Source organism: Bufo gargarizans, chromosome 8 (genome assembly GCF_014858855.1).
Source record: "Bufo gargarizans isolate SCDJY-AF-19 chromosome 8, ASM1485885v1, whole genome shotgun sequence".
In the NCBI taxonomy this organism is placed as follows: Eukaryota; Metazoa; Chordata; class Amphibia; order Anura; family Bufonidae; genus Bufo; species Bufo gargarizans.
Genome location: NC_058087.1, coordinates 175285155 through 175291882, shown reverse-complemented (window position 1 = coordinate 175291882; position 6728 = coordinate 175285155).

The following is a 6728-nucleotide window of genomic DNA, read 5'->3' as shown; positions in this document are numbered from 1 at the left end:
GAATCTCACACATCATCACTCATAGGCTTGTGCAGATGCTAGTCCTGCTGCGCCCCCTAATGGCTGAATTACAGAATTACCATTACTGAAATCTCAGTGGTATTTCCTATTGGTATCACTTTATTGGGGGGGGGGGGGGGGGGGACACACATATTTGTTTCGTTGCTCAGCATAAGGCTCCTGCAGAAAGGCCACATAAGTCCTTCATGCAGTTTTCATTTATGCTGCCAGGTCTCCTAACTGATCCTAGAACTCTGCATTGTGCCATCCCTCTGTTATTCCTCCTGAGAATGCCACTAGGGGGTGTCTCTCCCTGGTCTGACTGTACCCACTGGACAGTTTCAAACAACCCCTTTTGACAAGTGAAATTGTCAACACCACGGTCAGTTTAGTTATACATTTCCAGGATGTGTAACAGAGGAACAGTACAATGTAAAGTTCAAATAGAAGTTGCTCTAGAATTGTTATTTTATGGGGAATTACTAAAATAGCATCAGGAGAGGTGACAGGTCCTCTGTATGATGGGATCCTATCCTGTGAACTGAGAGGGAAGTTTCCATATTTTTAAAGGGGATGTCCAGCTTTTCCTAGGTTTTTACATTCTCCTTCCTCCCTCCCAGACCAGTAGTAGGATGCCTACTTACCTGCTCCCTGCCACTCAGTGTCAGCTCCTTTGGTCCACGCATGCAAACTTCTGGGAAGCACGGGGTCACGTCTCCTGCTGCAGCCAATAAATGGCCTCAGAGGCCTGTGACCCAGTGATGTGCCACTTGGTGGACACGTCCCTGCTTGCGGCCAGTCATTGGTCCCCTGTAGATGATGGAAATTAGCATGCGTGGGCTGCGGCTTGGTGAAGAGACCAGTGGTAAGTTCGCTTGACTCCTCAGGTCTGGCAGGAGAATTGAAAAATGGCTAAAAAGCTGAAAACCCCTTTAAGGGTAAGTTCATTTTTCAATCGATGGGGCTTGCTTTTTTAGGAATAAATTGTATTTTTTACTGGTGCCATTTCGGGGTACACCTAATTTTACTGATGTTTTTTCCTAATAAAACTTTACTGTCCCACTAGTGGGCCTGAGGGGGTTAAAGGATGCGTACACCTTTTGGCGGCAAATTTTTTGTTACTATTGCATTGCACTTATTTTGAGCTAAAATTGTTCATTCATTTGGTCTTTATTAAAAAATTGTGAGACATTTTCTTTGTACAGCACCGAGATTCTCTAGTAGCCTGCTGTCTGTGTTCGCGCTGTTCCGTCAGGCAGCTCAGCTGACGGCTCCTTATCTCTGACCTTATAAACACTCATTAAAGAGGTTTTCCGGTCCCAAAATCTAAATTCTTTTTATGTGCTCCTAACACCCCTCACCATGCATACATATGCCCCCCAATACCTGTTTTTCATGTGCGAGCTTTCCTTCCCCCCTGGAAGACATCAGATTATCCTGGCAGATCTGTTTACTTTCTTCCCTTCTTGTTTTGTTGAATACATAACTTTATTGATACACAAGCCTGGCTGCACTGCACAGTGATGAGTCACAGGCTGGCCACGCCCCCACACCGCTCTGCCTGCAGCAGCTCCACCCACTACAACTCCTGTGTCCATCTTTCTGCCCACAGACAGGAATCTGCTTCTCACTCAGTGTCTCAAGCCCATCACTGACCGTCTGCAGGCTCTTCCCTCACCATCTCCAGAGTCTAATAAACACATCTGTATCTAATCCTATCCTGTGTGATACAGCCTGCTGAGCTGTGTATCTAATCCTATCCTGTGTGATACAGCCTGCTGAGCTGTGTATCTAATCCTATCCTGTGTGATACAGCCTGCTGAGCTGTGTATCTAATCCTATCCTGTGTGATACAGCCTGCTGAGCTGTGTATCTAATCCTATCCTGTGTGATACAGCCTGCTGAGCTGTGTATCTAATCCTATCCTGTGTGATACTGTCTGCTGAGCTGTGTATCTAATCCTATCCTGTGTGATACAGCCTGTTGAGCTGTGTATCTAATCCTATCCTGTGTGATACAGCCTGCTGAGCTGTGTATCTAACCCTATCCTGTGTGATACAGCCTGCTGAGCTGTGTATCTAATCCTATCCTGTGTGATACAGCCTGCTGAGCTGTATCTAAACCCATCACTGACCGTCCACGGGATCTTCACCATCTCCAGAGTGTGATAAACAGCTGGAATCGGCAAGTGCGTCCAAACACATCTGTATCTAATCCTAACATGTATGTGTGCCTGATAGAGAACCTGTTGTGTGCTATACTGCCAGCTGAGCTGTGTATCTAATCCCATCTTCTATGATACAGCCTGCTGAGCTGTGTATCTAATCCCATCTTCTATGATACAGCCTGCTGAGCTGTGTATCTAATCCCATCTTCTATGATACAGCCGCTGAGCTGTGTATCTAATCCCATCTTCTATGATACAGCCTGCTGAGCTGTGTATCTAATCCCATCTTCTATGATACAGCCTGCTGAGCTGTGTATCTAATCCCATCTTCTATGATACTGCCTGCTGAGCTGTGTATCTAATCCCATCTTCTATGATACAGCCTGCTGAGCTGTGTATCTAATCCCATCTTCTATGATACAGCCGCTGAGCTGTGTATCTAATCCCATCTTCTATGATACAGCCTGCTGAGCTGTGTATCTAATCCCATCTTCTATGATACAGCCTGCTGAGCTGTGTATCTAATCCCATCTTCTATGATACAGCCTGCTGAGCTGTGTATCTAATCCCATCTTCTATTATACAGCCTGCTGAGCTGTGTATCTAATCCCATCTTCTATGATACAGCCTGCTGAGCTGTGTATCTAATCCCATCTTCTATGATACAGCCTGCTGAGCTGTGTATCTAATCCCTTCTATGATACAGCCTGCTGAGCTGTGTATCTAATCCCATCTTCTATGATACAGCCTGCTGAGCTGTGTATCTAATCCCATCTTCTATGATACAGCCTGCTGAGCTGTGTATCTAATCCCATCTTCTATGATACAGCCGCTGAGCTGTGTATCTAATCCCATCTTCTATGATACAGCCGCTGAGCTGTGTATCTAATCCCATCTTCTATGATACAGCCTGCTGAGCTGTGTATCTAATCCCATCTTCTATGATACAGCCTGCTGAGCTGTGTATCTAATCCCATCTTCTATGATACAGCCTGCTGAGCTGTGTATCTAATCCCATCTTCTATGATACAGCCTGCTGAGCTGTGTATCTAATCCCATCTTCTATGATACAGCCTGCTGAGCTGTGTATCTAATCCCATCTTCTATGATACAGCCTGCTGAGCTGTGTATCTAATCCCATCTTCTATGATACAGCCTGCTGAGCTGTGTATCTAATCCCATCTTCTATGATACAGCCGCTGAGCTGTGTATCTAATCCCATCTTCTATGATACAGCCTGCTGAGCTGTGTATCTAATCCCATCTTCTATGATACAGCCTGCTGAGCTGTGTATCTAATCCCATCTTCTATGATACAGCCTGCTGAGCTGTGTATCTAATCCCATCTTCTATGATACAGCCTGCTGAGCTGTGTATCTAATCCCATCTTCTATGATACAGCCTGCTGAGCTGTGTATCTAATCCCATCTTCTATGATACAGCCTGCTGAGCTGTGTATCTAATCCCATCTTCTATGATACAGCCTGCTGAGCTGTGTATCTAATCCCATCTTCTATGATACAGCCGCTGAGCTGTGTATCTAATCCCATCTTCTATGATACAGCCTGCTGAGCTGTGTATCTAATCCCATCTTCTATGATACAGCCTGCTGAGCTGTGTATCTAATCCCATCTTCTATGATACAGCCTGCTGAGCTGTGTATCTAATCCCATCTTCTATGATACAGCCTGCTGAGCTGTGTATCTAATCCCATCTTCTATGATACAGCCTGCTGAGCTGTGTATCTAATCCCATCTTCTATGATACAGCCTGCTGAGCTGTGTATCTAATCCCATCTTCTATGATACAGCCTGCTGAGCTGTGTATCTAATCCCATCTTCTATGATACAGCCTGCTGAGCTGTGTATCTAATCCCATCTTCTATGATACAGCCTGCTGAGCTGTGTATCTAATCCCATCTTCTATGATACAGCCTGCTGAGCTGTGTATCTAATCCCATCTTCTATGATACAGCCTGCTGAGCTGTGTATCTAATCCCATCTTCTATGATACAGCCTGCTGAGCTGTGTATCTAATCCCATCTTCTATGATACAGCCTGCTGAGCTGTGTATCTAATCCCATCTTCTATGATACAGCCTGCTGAGCTGTGTATCTAATCCCATCTTCTATGATACAGCCTGCTGAGCTGTGTATCTAATCCCATCTTCTATGATACAGCCGCTGAGCTGTGTATCTAATCCCATCTTCTATGATACAGCCTGCTGAGCTGTGTATCTAATCCCATCTTCTATGATACAGCCTGCTGAGCTGTGTATCTAATCCCATCTTCTATGATACAGCCTGCTGAGCTGTGTATCTAATCCCATCTTCTATGATACAGCCGCTGAGCTGTGTATCTAATCCCATCTTCTATGATACATCCTGCTGAGCTGTGTATCTAATCCCATCTTCTATGATACAGCCTGCTGAGCTGTGTATCTAATCCCATCTTCTATGATACAGCCTGCTGAGCTGTGTATCTAATCCCATCTTCTATGATACAGCCGCTGAGCTGTGTATCTAATCCCATCTTCTATGATACAGCCTGCTGAGCTGTGTATCTAATCCCATCTTCTATGATACAGCCTGCTGAGCTGTGTATCTAATCCCATCTTCTATGATACAGCCTGCTGAGCTGTGTATCTAATCCCATCTTCTATGATACAGCCTGCTGAGCTGTGTATCTAATCCCATCTTCTATGATACAGCCTGCTGAGCTGTGTATCTAATCCCATCTTCTATGATACAGCCTGCTGAGCTGTGTATCTAATCCCATCTTCTATGATACAGCCTGCTGAGCTGTGTATCTAATCCCATCTTCTATGATACAGCCTGCTGAGCTGTGTATCTAATCCCATCTTCTATGATACAGCCTGCTGAGCTGTGTATCTAATCCCATCTTCTATGATACAGCCTGCTGAGCTGTGTATCTAATCCCATCTTCTATGATACAGCCTGCTGAGCTGTGTATCTAATCCCATCTTCTATGATACAGCCTGCTGAGCTGTGTATCTAATCCCATCTTCTATGATACAGCCTGCTGAGCTGTGTATCTAATCCCATCTTCTATGATACAGCCTGCTGAGCTGTGTATCTAATCCCATCTTCTATGATACAGCCTGCTGAGCTGTGTATCTAATCCCATCTTCTATGATACAGCCTGCTGAGCTGTGTATCTAATCCCATCTTCTATGATACAGCCTGCTGAGCTGTGTATCTAATCCCATCTTCTATGATACAGCCTGCTGAGCTGTGTATCTAATCCCATCTTCTATGATACAGCCTGCTGAGCTGTGTATCTAATCCCATCTTCTATGATACAGCCTGCTGAGCTGTGTATCTAATCCCATCTTCTATGATACAGCCTGCTGAGCTGTGTATCTAATCCCATCTTCTATGATACAGCCTGCTAAGCTGTGTATCTAAACCTTTATGCACACAACCGTATCCATTTTGCGATCTGCATTTTTTGCAGTCCCATTGAGTTCTATGGATTTGAGGTCCTCATTTTGAGGACCAGAATAGGACATGTTCTGTCTTTACTGGAACTGACATACGGATATAAATAACACACTGATGACGTCCATGTGCTTTCCACATCCGTATGACAGTTCTGCAAAAGACAGAACATGTCTTATTCTGGTCCTCATAATGCAGATCTAAAACCCATAGAACTCAATGGGGCTGCAAAAAAAATTCAAAATCGCACACGGACAGTAACCATATGTAGTGGATCTGCGACTTGCAGAACGCAAAACTCATATTGATTCTGTGCATGAGCCCTATCGCTTATACTGAGCACCCATAACAGTGACAACCACAGGGCTCCCTTTTTGCTATCCAATGCCACCATTGCCATCCTCATGTGTCATCCAGTGCCCTTTGTGTGCCATTCCCAATGCTCCTTGTGTGCCATCTACAGTGCCCTTAGTGTGCCATCCCCAGGGCCCCTTGTGTGCCATCCAGTGCCCCCTTTACCATTCCCAGTGCCCCTTGTGTGCCATCCAGTGCCCACACTTCCATCCATGGTGCCCCTGATGTGCAATCCAGTGCCCGTTTTGCCATCCACAATGCCCTGCATGTGCCCCCTTTGCCATCCACAGTGCCCCTCATGTGCTCGTTTGCCATCCACAGTGCCCCCTGTGTGCCATCCAGTGCCCCCTTTGCCATTCACAGTACACCTCATGTGCCGCCTTTGCCATCCACACTGCTCTCATGTGCCCCCTTTGCCATCCACAATGCCCCCTTTGCCATCCACACTGCCCCTTATGTGCCCCTTTGCCACCCACAATGCCCCTCATGTTTCCCTTTACCATCCACACTGCCCCTGATGTGCCCCCTTTGCCATCCACACTGCCCCTCATGTGCCCCTTTGCCATCCACAATGCCCCTCATGTGCCCCCTTTGCCATCCACAATGCCCCTGATGTGCCCCCTTTGCCATCCACACTGCCCCTGATGTGCCCCCTTTGCAATTCATACTTGAAGTTGAAATGAAACTGTAGGAAGCAGTTTCTGACGCTTCCCTCACTCGAGATTCTGGCGCATGCGCAGTGTAAATT